Source organism: Haliotis rubra, unplaced genomic scaffold, assembly GCF_003918875.1.
Source record: "Haliotis rubra isolate DU_JTF1 unplaced genomic scaffold, ASM391887v1 Scf40, whole genome shotgun sequence".
NCBI lineage: Eukaryota > Metazoa > Mollusca > Gastropoda > Lepetellida > Haliotidae > Haliotis > Haliotis rubra.
Genome location: NW_025767080.1, coordinates 3,232,144 through 3,252,831, shown reverse-complemented (window position 1 = coordinate 3,252,831; position 20,688 = coordinate 3,232,144). Strand labels below are relative to the sequence as shown.

The 20,688-nt window shown below is 38.7% G+C and overlaps 1 protein-coding gene across 3 annotated transcripts in view; it reads left to right on the top strand.

The window, feature by feature from the left end:
* LOC124287427 (skin secretory protein xP2-like) overlaps window positions 1-20,688 on the top strand; it is an 80,855-nt gene that overhangs the window by 9,394 nt on the left and 50,773 nt on the right. Inside the window, exon 1 of one of the 3 annotated variants that reach the window (XM_046723970.1) lies at window positions 3,322-3,408. The exons of the other annotated variants lie outside the window; for them this stretch is intronic. The gene's annotated coding sequence lies outside the window, so the exon portion shown is untranslated. Of the gene's footprint in view, window positions 1-3,321; window positions 3,409-20,688 lie in introns of those variants that run through there. 3 annotated transcript variants of the gene reach the window in all.

Here is a 20,688-nt window from a genome sequence, read left to right as displayed (position 1 = left end):
ATTTGAACCCTGACAAACTCACAGAATGTTACGTCACTAAGGAGCTAGATAGCAGCTTTGTGTGGTAAGGACTGCCCCCAACCCTTCTTTTCCATTTTCACATCGGTATCGCCCATCTCAATTCCTAAATCCCTAGGTGTATTTGTGAATTAGCCTGTCTTTTAAACATGTGTCATCATTGCGTGTTTGTCCAGTATTAAAGCAATATGGTGCAGGAATGTCCTTTCTGTATGTACAAATGTTCAGATTTTATCCAGAAAAATATAAGGTCCATATGTCCCTCAGAATGCACTGTAATTTGCATAGTACAATCTCCTTGACTAGAAATGACATTACTGTATTGGTCCTTCATATTTCCTGAAAATACTTTTGAAATTAACCATCAGTTTTGTATGTCTAGGTAAAACCCTGAACATCTCTCTTAATTTTGTGTAATGGTTTCCTTGTTTTACTTCTGAGTGGCAAGTAAATATCTTGCTGAGCATCCACTTCAGGAACAATAGTGCGTGGTCATCTCGTAGGTTAAGGTTTCTAAATGTGCCTGAGGTACTGGGAACTTAACTGCCATAATAAATCTGTCCTCCTCTGGTATCTAATACAAGTAATTTTGAACCATGCTGTGCTTGCCGATGAGCCAGTTATTCTTGTGTGATGCCCTCTCTTGACACACATTGGGAAGTACTTGGTCTCCATGCTGGCTTCTGCCGGCACACTGAGACAAGTGTGGTGGACAGGGCACTTTGTGGGGAACAGGAGCAGCTCATTCATAATGGATGACGTTTAGAACAGGGACTTTTGGAAATCGATAACATCAGTAGGGGGAGTTTTTGTAATAATGCAACAAATTGATGCTGAGGTCATAGACAGGTTATCTGATGTTTGCAGTCTCGGTTTAAACGATCGGTGTTATTGCCAATATCCTGGCCTGGTGATTCCGGCATGATTTGCTTGTCATCACACATGCCATAGAACCATTCTCTCATTCGGAGAAACTGTTTCAAGAAAACTTGCTTTACTTCATTTTGGATGGAAATAGAGTTTGAGTTACTCAGTCTGGCTCCTGTAGATTGATTACGGAGAGTTGGGGCTTAGTGTGAGCTGGCACTAACATTGGTCCCAGGGGCCAGTGTATCGGTTATGTGTAGCGGGATACATTCTGTAAAGCTCCTGTAAAGAATTGATGACCGTAACTAACAAGACTCCGATATGAATGTCAAACATGTTTTTCAGACAATCAGACAACATTTTCAAGTCACCAGTATTTTTCGTAAGAATGAGTTTGAAACATTGTCATCTTAAATGATCCATCAGTTTTACTGTTGTACAGATTTATTTGAGCAATATATTTACTCAGCATTTACCTGATGCAGGGCAAGAAGTAGCCCTGTAATATTACAATCAATAAAGAATCCATAGGGGTTTCATATCTTCTTCATTCCTGAACAAACTTCTAAAGGTTCTTGAAATACCTGCTTCTGGTACTACATCTTAACACTATCATTCACAAGGTGGCGAAAATTAATGTTCAGACTTGCAATGAAGCTGGTCTCCTCTTCCAAGATTTCAAGACAGTGAACTAACTTCAAGTACACAAATGTTTTTTCTGAGTAATTGTCACCCAATGAAGTTATGAATGAGTTGTGATCGGGGCTCAGGGGCTCAGTTTAAACATTTAGAACCTGCACGGTTCTCATAATTATAACAAATCTCAGAATTATAACAACTTGTACCCAGTGGATGTTGATATTTTGCTTTTCAAAGAGCAGGTGCAACCAAAGGTCTCACTAAATTGAGCCTGTATATTCTTCAGCATATTGGAAATATTTAAGTGATAAGCCCAATTGGAGATTTTAAAGTTAACATCAATTCTGACAATGTTAACTTTACTCATTGTTCACGTGAATTTATTCACTTTTAGCCTACTGATTTTAAAACAATAGACCTGTGAAAATTCAGGTTAAAATTAGTCTTCAGCAACCCATGCTTGTCGTAAGAGGCAACTAACGGGATCGGGTGGTCACTCGCTGACTGGGTTGACGCATGTCATCGTATCCCAACTGTGTAGAATGTTTATGCTGTTGATCACTGGATTGTCTGGTCGAGACTCGATTATTTACAGACCGTTGCCATATAGCTGGAATATTGCTGAGTGCGGCGTAAAACAACAAACCAACTAAAACAATGATATTGGTCAGCATCTGCCTTATGGGAGGAATGCTCACCTTTTTTACCACTGACTTGTCTCTCACATGTGATGAAGTAGTGATGTTGTTGACCTCTGGATGAAGGACCATTAAGTATTGGTGGTGACTTCAGGTCAAGGTGCCTGTTTAGTGTGAAGGTCGTGGACACTGTTGTCCCTACAACTTGTCCCAAGGATGTGGTATGACCTCTTACAGATGTGGTATGACCTCTTACAGATGTGGAGCGGAGTCCTACATTACCCTGCAGGTGTCCCTGTAACATCTTGTACAAATATCTTCATGACAACCTGGCTTAATTGTGCATTTCTTCACAAAATGTCATCCTAGTTAAGTTTTTAATTTCTCGAGAAAATATCTTGCTAGTTCAGAAATGTTTTTGAAATTCTCCAGATTTGTCATGCTGGTGTTTTTTTTAATTTGTTTTGTGCATATTGAAATGCTACATTGCCTGTGAGCATGTTTTGCTGACATCTATAATTGCGGGTTAGTGTCATCATTGCAATAGAGATGATAATACAGTAATCTTTATTACCCATATGGTGGAACATAACCAGTGTCATATATATCTTATGTGTACATGCAACATATCACTTTTGCCTGGTAACCATTGTTTCTGTATTTTGTCGTCTATGGCGTCATTTAACAATTGAACATGATGTCAGTGAAAAGGGCCGACACACTTGGTTACCATGTTTTACTTCACAAATGTAGAAGAATAAAATGGATAATACAAAAATTATTACACTTGAGCAAGTGTGTCATACGATTTAAACGAAACGCGTGCAAAATTATGTATTGCCCTCCTTGCTTGGGCAATACAAAATATCACATTCGTTTCATATAAGTCGTATGACACAATTGCTCTTGTAATAACTTAGGTCTTATCCACCCACAGATGCATGTTCATAGCCCTAAGTAAAAAGCATAAAATATCCAGAACATATTAATTTTCAGAGCAACTTTAAATGTTGTTAGGGAAGGAGATTGCGTATGACCAAAGCATATCAGTAATATTTGTGATTAGCCCGCGATGTAGTGCAGGATGTAGTTCACAAGGATGCAGCAGTAGGTGGTACAAGGTGCCCTTGACCACAGATAATGTTATCTTACAACCACCTCCATCAGTCAGTCAGTCAGTCAGTAAGTAAGTAAGTAGGGTGTGCATGTACCTTGGCCTACAACTGTATTCAGGGAAGCTGTAGCGGTGAGTTGGATTCTTAAATATGGAGATATGCTTTCTACTCTTTTGTATGAACTATTAATTTTATGGAACTTTTCATCAATGATGGCAAAATACTCTGTTAGGCTTTAAAGATATGAATCAGTCATTGACTGGTTGCCCATATTTCACAGCCATCAACTAAAAGCATGATTGTAACGTCAACACTTGATTAACTTAAGACTGTCATTATATATCCCCTCTGAAATTGGGTTGTAATTAAGATTGGGTTGATTGTGCGATTCCTGTAATTGGTCACCGCCAAATGCATGTTCATGAACAGAGATAAGTCCTGCTTTTATACATATGAGAGACACTATTTTCAGTTAGTTTGACTGATCTTGTGGATGTAGACCTGACTACATGTACCTCATGCTTGTAAGTTGTGAATAGGATTGGATGGTGTACAGTGCCATGGTTGTGTGCCGTCATAACCTGGCAAACTGAATCATTGCTCTACATGGATTGTCCAGCTCCGACCATCTACAGGCAGATAGGATATCGCTGTAGCAGTGATCACTGTAGGGTGAAACAACTTTCACTGACTCAGGTGTTATTCCACTTTAAACCTGCCAATATTTGGATAACTGTCTGATAAAGAACATATCCCTATTTCATGCAGTAGGTTTCCAGGACAGTTCTTCACCCACCCACCAGACCATGGAATCAACTTGACATTCATTATTGATTACATTTACACTGGTGTAAATACAGGACACGTTTTTATGGATAAGAACTTCTTTTTATTCTTTATAAGACGTTTCAGAGCTAATTCTTGCTCCTTCATCAGGTGAATGCTGAGTCAGTGCAATGAGTGAATATATAGATAAAGAAACGTCATTTACAAGATCTTCATTTACACTGGTGGTTATGTAAAGTGTAATCTGTCTCCCACACCCTTGATAATGCATAAAAAGTCGACAAGGATTTGGCAAGTCTATATTGCCTCAGCCCTGAGAAATCAAATGTTCAGGGCTTCTTTTAAATTTTATTTGTATACAATAGTCTACATTTATGACTTACACGCCTAAAACAAACCTTATGGACATAATTATTTTTTAGTGTCGGTAACCTGCTGTATTTCGCTGCCTCGTAATGGTCGGGTTGCTGATGTTTTCAGTCACAGGTTTCCTGGTCAACTCAATTGTTTATGGACCACCGTAGTCAAATCTTCATGACTACATTTTTAAACAACAATCTGTTACTCCACTACCAGGTCTAACAATTCATTCAGCAGAAACTAATGTGTCTATTTCTGAAAACCAACATGTGATTCATATAAAAACATCGGATTGACATTTAACAATCCGGTATTTGTGGTATTTCGTTTGAAATGAGATTGAAAAATACCTGCAGGTGTTTGATATCTTTACATTCAGCCTTAAAAATGTTTGAAACAATTCTGTCAACATTATATGTGTAACAACAAAAGTCTTATCAAGAATGCTATTTTTTACACCGTTCCCAGTTTGGCAACAGTCTGTCTGAGAATAACACCACGTATTCGCCAAGCAGCCAAAAACGCATTCACTTTGTTGAGACTTCATTGATCTGGATTAGGAATGATCCCCCGAAAATTCTAAGGAGTGAGTTGGAATGTGGCAAGAGTCTTAAAATGCCCCAGCTGCCAAAATCAAAGGGGAAAAAACAAATCAATAAAATGTCCACAAGACCTGGAAGCCATTTTTCCAAATGTGTAATCAAACTGAGCCGCTTCAAATTTGATTTATTTGTGAAAAGGGGCTGACTCCAGTTAGTAGCAGTTGCTGTCCTATTGCCTAATGCTGTCATACTTAAAGCAGAGTACCACATCTGTAAGACCTCGAGGTCCTGTATGATCGCTCTATCGATTCAGCTTGTAACATCCCTCCCTTGTGGAATAAATGTGTCACAAATTCAATTTTCGGAGAAAGAATTAAGACTCTTGCAACATGTTGCTGAATTTGGATTGTGAGATTGTGCATATTCTGTTAGAAGATAGCCTTAAGGCTGGATAAAATTTGGGTTCATGAAGTGAAAGGTGTACTTTGGTAATTTTGAATGGTTTCCCTGTGAGTTGATTACATGGACTCGTGAGATGTGATTAAACCTTCGCACAAACTCTTTCTTTAGTGTGGAGTCTGATTAACCCTTGATGGAGTCTTTCTCTTTATCATGGCATGTGATTAATCCTTGACACAACCTGCAGTTTTATGTGCACAGACTGATTATTCCTGCTCCCCGGCTGATTTGTCCATCCAGCCCTGACACTCGCACCGTCAACCACTAGTTTGAGCAGACTTGATACTGCTTTGTCCAATCACTGATTAACTTCTTCATACAAATGCATACCTGTGTCCATAGTGAATGAGTTTATTTTTACGATGCTATTATCAATATTCCAGCAATATCACGGTGGGGAACACCAGAAAAAAAATTGGAATTTAAAAAAAAAAAAATATTCATTCCATAGTTACATATATACAAACATATAATTGCAACAGAAGTGATTGAGTGAGTATGGTTTTACACCGCTCTCCGGAACACTCCAGCCATATCATGTAGGGGGATACCAGATGTGGGTCCCACAGACAGTACCCCTGGTATAGAACCCGGCATGACGAGCCAAAGCCTAAACGACTAGGCTACGCTGCCGCAACGGTAATAAAAGCAATATACAAGTAAGATAGGTTGACATATACCAGCTTCTAAAGGGTAGTTGAACAGTCAATGATTGAGAAATGGGATGGAAGGAAACCATTTTTTTTTTTCAATTTTTTTTACATCATTGTTTCTTGGGAACACCAGAAATTGCCTTCACACATTGTGCCCTTGAGGGAAACTGAACCTGGTCTTTGGCGTGACGAGCAAACACATTAACCACTAGGCTACCCCACAGCCCACTGTGTTTATAGAATTCCTTTACATCACATCATAGTTGTTTAAGTTTTACTACATGTGGATGTTGAGTATGCAAAACTATATGGTAAGCTGCCATGTCGTCTGTCATGCAGACCCTGAAACAAACACCAAAACAAACCCATGCAAGTCTAGAATATGTGTAGATTATCATAGTTTCAGAAATTTCTGAAAATGAAGCAAGTATCTCGGCTCCTTTTCATTTTATATTTTATGATTATTATTTAAGAACTACCATGGTAACAATGATAATCCTATTTTGATTTGATCACATATTATATGCAGTAACAGATAACAAGGAATACCTTCAAATGTTTAAAATTGCAATATACAGTTACCATGGTAACAATGAGTGAACTAGCTGGAAACGCTGAACACAGAATAAGCCATTGTAAATATGACAGAACTTGCTTTCTTTTCATTCATCAGGGTGCTGCTTCCCTCTATGAACTAACGACAGATACAAATCAATAGCCTTAGCGACATATCAGTATCCTTAGCAACAGCTCTTTGTAATAGAGACCTTTTTCTCCTATTTCTCAAATGTCGCAGATAACAGTTCAACTAATGTAGGGAGATTTGAATCAAATTAATTTTGTTGGAAATGTCAGCAACTGTCGAGCTCCAGTCTACCTGAATGTTCCAAAAGAGTAAAGTTAAGGTCAGGGGTTTAATCAGATGTAATCGATATATGGCATATATGCCATTTAGGTGTAAGAAACTGGAACTTTAAAATGGTTAAAAAGTCTGTTTTGATTTTTACTCTTGAGAATATTGCAGTTGCTATGAATGTTTCTGGACATAATGCATTAAGGACAGCTCTCAGTTATTGAAAATTTTTAGTTGAACCTAGAATATATACTATCAATGAAAAACTTGTGGTTATGTGGTCATAGTTCTGATTCTGTAAATAACCATTTAATATCAAAGCCTGTGTTCAGAACAAGCAGCACTTAAATGAGAATGTATTTCATTGTCATTATATATATTTGTATGTTAAACTAGTGTGTCTGATCAAATTGAATGTATTTAAGCTGGTGATGGTGTTAAGTCATTACTGTAATAACCACAGGAGAAAATGCCAGCTTACTGTTGAGGAAATGATATGTAGATGTTGCAAAAAGTTTAGATCCATGGAATACCACTGCCGATTGAATCTAGTCCTACATAGGTGCTGTCAACGTGCCTGGAATTAATAAACGAATTTAAAAGGTGAGTTTTCGCTGTTTTGGCTGATCCATGATTTGGGTGTAGAACTTCGGAGGTAGCTGTTTTCGGAGAATCTGAGCATATAACTTTTGAAATAATGATCCGATTGTGACCATTATATAGCTCATTTTGTAGAGAAATCATCTAGCTTTCGATTCGTAGGCCTCGGTGGGGCCTTACAAATATTTTACGAGGTGAAATCTAACTTTGATTGAGGAGGGGGTGGTCTCGTCGTTACATCCCTTTCCTTTTATATAGTACTAGGGTAGGGTCTATATACCTATATGTCTTTCAAATGCTGTTTTTAAGCGCGACACGCCCCTGTGGTAATTACTACTATGATCAAGCTTATAGCAAACAAAGAAGACACCACGTGTGCCTTACACTGTGCAGCATTGTGTTTTGATGCTGAGCAACAAAACCACACATGAAATTTCTTCATTAGCACAAGTGTCAGCATTCTGCAACACAAAAAACTCAATTATGGCAAGTCTTGCGGAAAGTTTCTCTTCTCAGCAATATTTCATATTTTTAATACACAGAGGTCATCCTTTCCAGGGAATACATGATGTCCTTTGAATAATGTATGCCAGAGTAGAAATATTTCAAGTGATTTTCATTTAATAAAGATATCTTTGACCGTGTAAATTCAGCCTTCCTTGTTACTACCCTGCTGATGCTACTTGTGGCATACATCGTACACATTAGCTTTAGTCAGTTGTAGAAAGAGCCAATTACTCATGGAAGATTTGATTATGAAGCACTCATCCTCGATTGGGCTGTATGTGTCATGGGTTGGCTTATGTTGGGCTTACACTATGCATCACATATAGTACTCAGAGGACTAAAGAACACTCGATCATCATGTGACTAATCTTACTATGTCTGTCGGAGTGAGTTTACTCTGTATGAGTAGGGTATCCATTTAAAACTGTGTCATGGCATGTCAGTGCGCTTGTACTGGACTTGTATAAGCAGCCAGGAATGTGTGCCTGGATGTTGCCATTGAAGTACAAGGATCTTGATCATGAAGTTGAACTCGTTTTAATGTCACTACACCACACACCTCACCTCACCTCACCTCACCTCACCTCACCTCACCTCAATACCTGGAATACTGTTCAAAGAGGTGTTAAAACTCGCTTGTTTTCAGTGTAAAGTAAACACCTCCGTGGTGTACTGGTTAGAGCGTCCTCCTGGAGAGCAGAAGGTTGCGGGTTTGATCCCCTGGCCACGTTATACACAAAAGTTAAGATATGGTACTTGTTGGTCCCTGCCTGGCACTCGGTATTAACGGGTACAACAAGGAATGGCTGGCTTGGGAGTCTTTATAATGTGTCTGAGTGGGGTATTCATGCTTAACTGTGGCATATAAAACCAGTTCAAGTCTGGGCTAGTACAAGCAACCACACATACACACACATGCACGTCGTCCTATGAGCAAAATATTCTTAAGTACTTTGTTAAACCCCATTTCACCTCCCCCTTACCTCATTGTAAAGATCACAAGAAATCCTTTATTTCATGGTGTTCAACCATATTTAAATCAACATAATGTTATGGGTAACTTGCCAAACTGTATTGGATCCTTGAGATCTCAATGACTGTTTATATTCCAAACCCTAAAAAATATCTGTACTAATGATTTGAAAATGTTTTAAAAGAATTACTGGCAAAGTAAAGCCAGAAGGCTTTTTCTGTCTCCGCAACAAGCACTAGACTTGGCATCATTCCACAATAGGAGATTCACCCCAAACAAATAAAAATGTTTAAATATTACCAACAACACATATTGCACAGAATGGTAATGATGTCCTACTTGATAGTGTTCTGCTGGTGTAACTTGCACAGATGAGCCATGCAGAAAAAAACCACCATCAAATCTTGTCTAAAGATTTGCCAAGGAAACTGGCCTGCACAGAGTGAACGTTACACTGTGAAAACATAAGTCTCTGTACTAATTGAGAAATAGCATTGCAGCTGGACCCAAGCTTTATCAGGGCTGTTGACTTGCACAGAAAGGGCCTCATGGAGGATTTGTTTATTGTCAGTCTGTTGCAAGTCGAAGGTTTGACATTATTAATTTTAGCGTGGAGTTTTTCTTCTATAAATTTGAACATGAATTATGTTTCCTAACTATTGCATCAATGGAGTAGGATTAGCAGTGAAATGTTATCTTGTCCAAGGAATGTGACTTTGACTTGGTAAACATGACATTGCTTTGTAGCTTGTAGAATTTGTCCATGAGAAAATAATTTGAGTATCATATTTCTGAATGGAAACACCAGGAGGAAAGGAATCCATTTGGGGTGTTGCAGTCTTAGATTGTCTTGTGAGGGAGTTGTGATCTGTGGCTGAGTGTCTGCCTTGAAGACAGCAGAACCCTAAATCAAATCCAGTTTGTGCATTGTGAAAATCTAACCTGCTTTGCCATGGACAGTTGATGCAGCCATTTATAACATTCGGGGATATATTATTTGCTGAATACAAACCTAGGGTACATGAATGCTGCTTGATTTTCTTCAACATATTAAAAACGGTGTTCTGGCAAGAAACTGAACATGGTTGGGACAGTGACCCCTCATCCCGATCTGGGAAACAAATAAAACCAAGCATCGATACAGAAGTCAGTTTGGAAACCTGAAGGGCTACACTGTGACATATTTATATCAAACTTAATATGCAGATTATTGATGTAGAAGTACAGTCAACAGGGTCACAGTACAAAGAATGCAATGCGTGGCATCTTACCAGGTGTGACATATGGCAACATATGATTTGATTTCATCTCAACGTCTTGTTTGTGATCACTACCATTAGCACGTGTCTTGAAGGTAGTAGTTCTAACATTAGAATGTACGTTTGTCATAGTATTTCTACTGAGAAAGGCTGCAAATACGTATAGTGAAAAGCTTGGAAAGCTTATGAAATTGGCAACTGTTTAATGTGATTAAAAACACATCTGCTTGTGTCTAGTTTGTACTATAATTACTTACAATGTGAAACTCAGATCAATACCCATGGCTTTCACTTACAAAACGTGTGGTCAGTGATTCTGCTATACCAGATCATTTGAAGCAATGTCTTTGGCAGTATCAGAATTGAAATTCAAAATTCGTTATCAGGACTTAGAAACCTATATAAGCCAAAATGTGTAAGCTAGATTCTGATCGGGACACTTATTACTTTTAGCCAAAGATAGTGTATTAGGATGCATTAGACAAAGGAAATCAGGACATTTAGATTCGATAATGGAATCAGCGGCCCAAGTGTAAACTACTTTTGAGACATCCATCGACTCCATAACTATATAATATAAACCCAACAACTATATAATATAAACCTATCTACATGACTATGCCTGGTTAGTATTAAGTGTCAAACAGTTAACTATTATGAGAATCCTTCAAATTGCCAGTCTTTGAGTAGAACAGCTGCATCCCTATAAGCCACCACCATGCCACCAACCCTATTAATCAAACCATACAAGATATTGCACTATGGATGATGAAAAGCATGATATTTAAAAATATCTCAAAAATATATAATCAGGGAGACTTATACAAGAATGATAAAATATAAGTAATGACTGTGATCTTTCTGGAACATGCCAAATCTAGTAAAAGTTTTTCTTTAGGTCAAATAATGTCCCTAACTGTGCCAGTGTTATATGTTATTGTTAAGTTAGTTTTGGGTCATATAGCATTTACCACTACAATGTTGGTGACAACATTTAATGATAGTTCCATTTATCATTTATCATTTTGTCATTGTAATGAAGCCTGTGTATCAGTCTGTATCAAATAATGGATGCTCTTTCCCATGAATATCTAATCTTGTAGGCTTCAGGCATCTGAGCATGTGCAGCTGTATGACATCTGTCAAATTCTTTAAATCTTGAATAGCATGCTGTCACGATATAGTCCACTATTGTCCATATGTGGAGCCTCAAAATATATTACTGAGATTCCACTAGACGTTAAAATAGATAGACCCAGTTAAATCTGTGCATTCATGAAAGTCGGTGCCTGGTAGAGAGCTGTAATTCACTCTCAGAGGAATGTTAGATGGATCTGTGGGTGTCCCGGAAGTCCAGCACTCGGATGATTTGAGTCCGCACCGTGTCTGCAGCAGTGTGTCAGGAGATGCATCATGCAAGGCAGATGGTTCAGTAATCCCTGTTGGCTGTGTGGAACTGCAACATGTTGGTCGTGTTTCAGGATATGCTAGAATACCAGAACCTCATCATCTCATGGCAAAATATCTATATGTTATCTCACCTGGCTTATAAATAGAGTCCAATTGTGTAGATTGATGTTCTTGCTGTTGATCCCTGGATTGTCTGGTCCAGATCCGATTATTCAGTCCGCCGCCATATAGCTAGAATATTGCCGAGTGCTGCGTAAGACTAAACTCGCTCACTTGCCATAAAAAAGTAATGTTACTGACTCAAAAGTATATAATATAGCATAAAACCTCTTTCATCCACTTGCAAACGTACCAGTCTATGTATTGAGCATTTTCATTTTAGCACTAAGGTGGTTGTGAGTTAAAATTTACGCCACATTGGCAATATTTCAGCCGTATCGTAATGACAAAGTCAATGTAAATCCTCTACACTAATATACACTCAGCAATGTCTCCCAAAAGATTAAACAGCTTAAAAAAATTGAAGAAGATACTCATACACATTAAAACTTAACGGAATCAAATGTGTAGAAAACGCATTAATGATGTTTCCAAACATAAACCGCAAATTGAAACATATATTTCCAAGTGTCCTTTATCAGATATGCAAACAGCAGCTAGCATTAACCAATTAGCCCTCTGATGTGAACCAGGCTGTGTTCGACATTTGTCAATCTCTGGAGGCTTTAAACAGTATACAAGTGAATACTTGTACCAAGTGTTTTGCAAGATGGAGTTATTGAGGCCATATGCCTTAACTAAGCAGTTAATATCCCCCCAGTAAACATATGCTGCCCATGTGTACAGCTCACACTGACAGAGCTCAGCTTGTGTTTGGAGTAAGTACTCTGGTTAGCCATGTGAATACACTATTTCACTCTCATTATTTTGAAAGCTTGACATTTAGTTAGTTTTGAAATGTTACTTGTTGCTCTCACAGTATATTGAACAGGTCAGAATTGGATATTTGGAAAGGTTGTATTGTGTGAAAATGTTTTCACTGGAGCACCTGAAGGTGAAAGCAATTGTCTGATTAACTGGTGGAACAACATCTGGTTTACTGGATAGAGCAATTGTCTGATTTACTGGTGGAACAACGGTCTGGTTTACTGGTGGAACAACGGTCTGGTTTACTGGTGGAACAACGGTCTGGTTTACTGGATAGAGCAATTGTCTGATTTACTGGTGGAGCAACATCTGGTTTACTGGATAGAGCAATTGTCTGGTTTACTGGATAGAGCAATTATCTGATTTACTGATTGAACAACGGTCTGGTTTACTGGATAGAGCAATTATCTGATTTACTGGTGGAACAACGGTCTGGTTTACTGGTTAGAGCAATTATCTGATTTACTGATTGAACAACGGTCTGGTTTACTGGTTAGAGCAATTGTCTGATTTACTGGTGGAACAACGGTCTGGTTTACTGGTTAGAGCAATTGTCTGATTTACTGGTGGGACAACGGTCTGGTTTACTGGATAGAGCAATTGTCTGATTTACTGGTGGAACAACGGTCTGGTTTACTGGTTAGAGCAATTATCTGATTTACTGATTGAACAACGGTCTGGTTTACTGGTTAGAGCAATTGTCTGATTTACTGGTGGAACAACGGTCTGGTTTACTGGTTAGAGCAATTGTCTGGTTTACTGGTGGAACAACGGTCTGGTTTACTGGTTAGAGCAATTGTCTGATTTACTGGATAGAGCAATTATCTGATTTACTGATTGAACAACGGTCTGGTTTACTGGTTAGAGCAATTGTCTGATTTACTGGTGGAACAACGGTCTGGTTTACTGGTTAGAGCAATTGTCTGGTTTACTGGTGGAACAACGGTCTGGTTTACTGGTTAGAGCAATTGTCTGGTTTACTGGTGGAACAACGGTCTGGTTTACTGGTTAGAGCAATTGTCTGGTTTACTGGATAGAGCAATTATCTGATTTACTGATTGAACAACGGTCTGGTTTACTGGTTAGAGCAATTGTCTGATTTACTGGTGGAACAACGGTCTGGTTTACTGGTTAGAGCAATTGTCTGATTTACTGGTGGGACAACGGTCTGGTTTACTGGATAGAGCAATTGTCTGATTTACTGGTGGAACAACGGTCTGGTTTACTGGTTAGAGCAATTGTCTGGTTTACTGGATAGAGCAACTGTCTGATTTACTGGTGGGACCATGGTCTGGTTTACTGGATAGAGCAATTATCTGATTTACTGGTGGAACAACGGTCTGGTTTACTGGTTAGAGCAATTGTCTGGTTTACTGGATAGAGCAATTATCTGATTTACTGATGGAACAACGGTCTGGTTTACTGGATAGAGCAATTATCTGATTTACTGGTGGAACAACGGTCTGGTTTACTGGTTAGAGCAATTGTCTGGTTTACTGGATAGAGCAATTATCTGATTTACTGATTGAACAACGGTCTGGTTTACTGGATAGAGCAATTATCTGATTTACTGATGGAACAACGGTCTGGTTTACTGGTTAGAGCAATTGTCTGGTTTACTGGATAGAGCAATTATCTGATTTACTGATGGAACAACGGTCTGGTTTACTGGATAGAGCAATTATCTGATTTACTGGTGGAACAACGGTCTGGTTTACTGGTTAGAGCAATTGTCTGGTTTACTGGATAGAGCAATTATCTGATTTACTGATGGAACAACGGTCTGGTTTACTGGTTAGAGCAATTGTCTGGTTTACTGGATAGAGCAATTGTCTGATTTACTGGATAGAGCAATTGTCTGATTTACTGGTGGGACAACGGTCTGGTTTACTGGATAGAGCAATTGTCTGATTTACTGGTGGAGCAACATCTGGTTTACTGGATAGAGCAATTGTCTGATTTACTGGATAGAGCAATTGTCTGATTTACTGGTGGGACAACGGTCTGGTTTACTGGATAGAGCAATTGTCTGATTTACTGGTGGGACCATGGTCTGGTTTACTGGATAGAGCAATTGTCTGATTTACTGGTGGGACCATGGTCTGGTTTACTGGTTAGAGCAATTGTCTGATTTACTGGTGGGACCATGGTCTGGTTTACTGGATAGAGCAATTGTCTGATTTACTGGTGGGACCATGGTCTGGTTTACTGGATAGAGCAATTGTCTGATTTACTGGTGGGACCATGGTCTGGTTTACTGGTTAGAGCAATTGTCTGGTTTACTGGATAGAGCAATTATCTGATTTACTGATGGAACAACGGTCTGGTTTACTGGTCAGAGCAATTGTCTGATTTACTGGTGGGACAACGGTCTGGTTTACTTGGATCAGTTCATCAGTTCACATATTGTTTAGAAATGCAACAACTGTATCGATACTATTATATGAGGGGTGACGTGGTAGGTCAGTGGTTAAAGTTAAAGCATTCACTCGTCACACCAAAAACGCATGTTCGATTCCCCACATGGGTACAATCTGTGAAGCCCATTTCTGGTGTTCCCCGCTGTGATATTGCTGGAATATTACTAAAAGTGGCGTAAAACTGAACTCACTCACTCACTGTTTTAATGATGAACAATGCTGAATACAGACTGAGCAAAAATGAACGTGTTTCAGCTCCCAACCAATGTTCATTTTTGTTTCATGAAACCATTTTCATCTGCATCTATCTTCAGTTAAGCCATGTGCAAAATTAGGTCCTCAGGAAGCGATTGCTAAATCTCGAACATCATCATCATCATCATCATATGAATTTGCTGAAATACAATTCAAGATTGGTGTAATGATGCCCCTGTGCAGAGTTGCGTCACTCTGATTGTGGGTTCAAACATCCATTCACGCCGATTATTTTCCTATATTTGTCCACACCACATACATGGTTATTATTTTCACCAGAGTGGTTATTGTCCAAGACCTACATCACTTCAGGCTTCCTTCCACATATAGGGCGGTGGGGTAGCTTAGTGGTTAAAGCGTTTGCTCGTCATGCCGAAGATCCGGGTTTGATTCCCCACGTGGGTACGATGTGTGAAGCCCATTTCTGGTGTCCCCTGCCATGATATAGCTGAAATATTGCTAAAAGCGGCGTAAAACTCAACTCGGTCACTCACTCCATGATATTCTGACAGTGTATAATATACCTGGAAAACTTCTCAGAGCTGTGTTGAAATTAACTAACCATGAAACAAGTCAAATTAATGACAGCAGTAGAATGGCAGAATAAAAACCTGGGTATTTATAAAGACTTTAAATTTATTTGTATTGAGGAGAAAGATGGTATTTCAATTTCTTTTTATGGAAAGTAGATGATGTTTTCTCCTCTCCTTGATCTCTGCTTCAGTGTTGAACACAGCCAAGGCTCCAGTGATCTTAACTGCTTTCATCAACAGATGAGGTCATTTCCTAAATGTTCGTTTAAACATTATCCAGACTTGTGACAGATTTCAAATTAATGAGGCCTTGAACAAACATGGCCATCTGCCTCCTTATTTATTCCAATCAAGAGTGTTGGTTTCAGAATATTCCACAAATCCTCCTCTCCTTGTATAAGGTCCTCTCATAAGCTGAAAAATCAATATCTGGAGGAGTCAAAAAGATCAAGGTTGTTGGGTCTTTGTCATCGTATTCTTTGCAAACACTCTGAAGCCTATGTCAAGAGAGTGTAGTTTCGCCTCCCTGTTTGGCATTTCAGGATTGGCAGGCCATGCTTAACACAGCAAGACACTCGATGAAATTATCGCAATTATTGTGAAATTTAGGTACTGAGTTCATGATAGAATTGTCAAATTATTGTGAATTGGATGATTAGCTCATGTGTGCAGAGGATGTTGAAACTTGTTCTTAATGACCCATATTGTTAATCGAAATGATATTTGTCCCATTCCGGAAAGCTTGATGTGTTAAACAAAAATGTTATTGGTATTAATGGTTAAAATGAATCATTGTCTTATTTGCTTGAGCTATCAACTATCGTTGTTGGACATGAAGCATACATGTAAATTACTGATTTCAGCTGCGATCAATTTGTTTCACAACATTTGTTTATAATAACCATGGTAACAAATGAAAAGTAGTCATGTGATCAGGGTATTTTATATATTTCCTAATCCTAATAATGTTCAGTAATTTGGATTATTGTTATGGAAACAAAACATAAACACCACAATAATGGCCAAAAAATCATAAAGGATGTTTGTTCTATTTAAATTTTCTTGAAATTTATGTTGATTTATGCATTAGGTAGTAATTTGATAAATCAACAGCATTATGGCAGTTGCATGTGTAATAATGTCGAGACGACCCATGAAGATCCGGGGTAGAATAGGTCTTCAGCAACACATGCTTGCCACAAAAGGCGACAATGCTCGTCGTAAGAGACGACTAACGGGATCAGGTGGTCAAGCTCGCCGACTTGGTTGACATATTTCATCGGTTCCCAATTGAGCAAATCAGTGCTCATGCTGTTGATCACTGGATTGTCTGGTCCAGACTCGATTATTTGCAGACCGCCGCCATATAGCTGGAATATTGCTGAGTGCGGCATAAAATTCAGCTCACTCACTCAATAATGTCAAGACAATCTGTCAACACGTTCTTATTGTGACTCATAGATCTTAAGTATAAAATATTCATGTAATAGTGTTCGCCATTTGGAGGAATTGTTGATGTGTATTTTCACAAATGAGCAAGTAACAGTGTGATGTGACACTTGTAACGATCCTTGCTCAGATAGCAGTGTGATTATCACCAAGGTATAAAGGAAGATAACTCATATCTTATGTTGCTCAAACTCATAGTTTGATAACACTTGATGTCAAATGTTAGTTGGCCAGGACTGATATATAACTTGATGTTTAATTTCGTCCATAACCTAAGATGTAGGACTTATTGATTCTTAATAATATGATAATACATTGTTAAGGATATGTATTTATTATCTGTGATCCAGGTAGAGTTATCTAATAGTGCTGCAACGATGCATCGAACTATCGATGGATTGCAATTGTTGAGTCTCCGATAGCAATTAATCGATGGTAGAAATGAAAAAGTATTGATGCATCGATAGTATGTGTGACTATTGATAGTTTAGCAAAATACAGGAAATACCAGATTCGTTCACTTTGATTTAGAGTTATCTGCCCCTGTTACCTCTTAAACAAACATGGCAGCAAACACGGCATGCGACTCAGAGTTTGAAATTGTGAATAACAATAAGTTCATGTTTTAACTGTTTACTGGATCTGAGTTTCAAGTATCTTGTCAGTTATTAAAAGAGACTGAAACTATTTCAACTTGTTTTATTTCATACAAACTGTACATTCATTTGGGAAATGACTTCAAATGAGGCAATTCAAGTAGAAAAAAGCTATTGCTATAGTATTGCAAGAGTGGGTTGCAATAAACTGTCGCTATTGCTATAGTTGTTTCCCCCTCAATAGTCACCCCTATTGTCTAAGCTTGAATAGATGTATTGGAATATGGTTTAAATGGTATCATACACTTCTTGTTAGAGATGGGGCGGTGTGGTAGCCTAGTGGTTAATGCGTTCACTCGTCATGCCGAAGACCCGGGTTCGAATCCCCACATGGGCACAATGTGTGAAGCCAATTTTTGGTGTCCCCCGCTGTGATATTGCTGGAATATTGCTAAAAGCGGCGTAAGACCATACCCACTCACTCACTCTTGTTAGACATAAGATACATATGGTTTTGTGTGGACTTTTAAAAATACTAAAATCAAAATATTTAAATTTCTTATAGGTATATTAATATTGTATCATTTAATTCATGTTTATGATACAGAAATGTCTTTACAACAAATTTTGTGAAATACAATGATAGATACTTGTTAGAAATATCCAGATATTGAAGATTTCTGTTACATGGTAAATATTTACAGATCTAAATATGAAGATTGTTATAACATATAATCTCACTGTGAAGCCTGTTACGGGTTGTGGAGCAAAAGGCCATGGAGATGCCCTATTTTTAAGGTGATAATGACTGTGCCTAGAGCATTAGTCCAGGGTTGAATACAGGCGTGAGAATCAATAAATGTTTTAAATGGAATTTGACAATTAAGTCAATTATCCTGACATGACCATCATGAATAATGGATTATGGAAGCATAAAGGCAAATAGAGCACACTGGAATGAAAGGAAGGCAGCCATTATCAAGTCTGTTCATGAGTTTTTTGTTGCTTTTGATTAGCAGAATTGGGTTTTTTATAATTTAAAAAATTTTGAGTGTGCCATTTTTAATTGAAAGCTTTTATGTGAAATTGACAGATTTTAATTAACCTCTTTTGGTTATGATGAAAAGATATCTTTGTGGTGATATCTTTTGTTGTAATCTTGGTCCTACGTTGTTAGTGTGTAACCTGTGGGGACACAGGTAGACAGCCTGAAGATCCAAGAGAATAAAAAAAAGAGCCCAACTTAAGTCGAGAATTATTGGGCAAGTGTAGATTGCCTCAGCTCGAAATTAGCAATTGTTCTTTTCATCTGTTATTTTTTATTGATATATATTTTTAATTGAGAGTTATAAGTTTATTTCTGGAACTAAATTCAGGGATTGCTGTGGCAGAAATTTTGCATATTTGATTGCAATCTGTGTTGAAAATACCCAGGTTTGTCAATTTGATGCAACTTCAAGTCAGCAGACTTTCATGATAATCTCATAAACAGAAACATACTGAGTCTTGGGTACCGATAGAAATTTTGTAAAATCTGAGTCAGTTTCATCAGAGTTGAAACTGTGCCCTTTGGATATATTTCCACATTAACTTGACACTGACACTAAAATACTGTTCTGATTGTCAACTGATGGACTCTTCTATTTAGTTCAGTGGAGGAAGTGGACAAGTTGGCTGTAGTCACAGCAGCAGACATCCTTATAATATGTGAAAGAGCTCCCAGCTTTCCTTGACTGATGAAACACGCCATCCTACTGATATCAGTATTTGACACATCTGCTCCCTATTGAAGTACTTAGCCCATATCTGCAGTGGGTCACCCTCACCGTGGGATCAGATTGTGTGGAACCAGTGTTCTTCCTCTCACACTGTTGCTTAAATGACTCTCTCCCATGTCTTCAAATCTGTGATCAGTGAGTACCACACATCCGGAGTGGGTCACCCTAACCTGGGAGAACAGTATGGAACTAGACCACCACATTGACCCCCATTTTGGACAACCTTGCATTTCCCCTGTGCAGATATGTATCTGCTCCACTGAAGAACTTACATCCCTTGTGGGTCACACTAACCCTGAGAGCTGCATCTTTGGTTGGGTTGACTGACCATTGTCTTGGGAACCTGCATTTACCCCTTCTGCATACATACCCATTGCTAGTGGGTCATCATTACCTTAGGAGCAATCCATGGGGAACCAGGCCACCATGCTGACCCCCTCTGGACAACTTTGCTGTAGCCCCTCCTTCAGAAATAACCCTCATCACTGTTGGGTCACCGTAACCCTGTGAGCAGCTTCTGTGGAACCAGGACATGATGCTGACCCCCTTCTGGACAACCTTGTGGCTTCCCCCTCCTGCTGCTGTCTAGCCTCATTTTCTGGTCTGGTGCACGTGATGGTTGCAGCAGTAGAAGCAGACAAAGACAGCTCCTGCCTCATTAGCGACTTGTCACGTTACACATGCACACTTGATGTACAGTGAGTCATTACACAACAGTGGGGCTGCAGGGGCTACCGTCAGTGGTTTACCAAATACACTAAGGTTTCAAGTTTCTTCCTTCCAGAGACAATTGGTTACATTTTCTTTATGTGGTTGTTCCTGTTGATGCTTCAAAAATGGGGATCGATTGGTCGTAATTGGTACTCAAGGGAATAGTACTCTGAGTTAAGATCTTTACAGTGAAGTAATGAATGTCATTGTGCTGCTGTAGGGTTCTTTTTGTACAAGGTTCCATAACCAAGGGTATTCTGGGAAGGATAGGTTGCCAGTTCTGTCTGCTTGCCATACAGACAGAGCGAGGATCCGATGGTTAGTTTGTGCATATAGTATC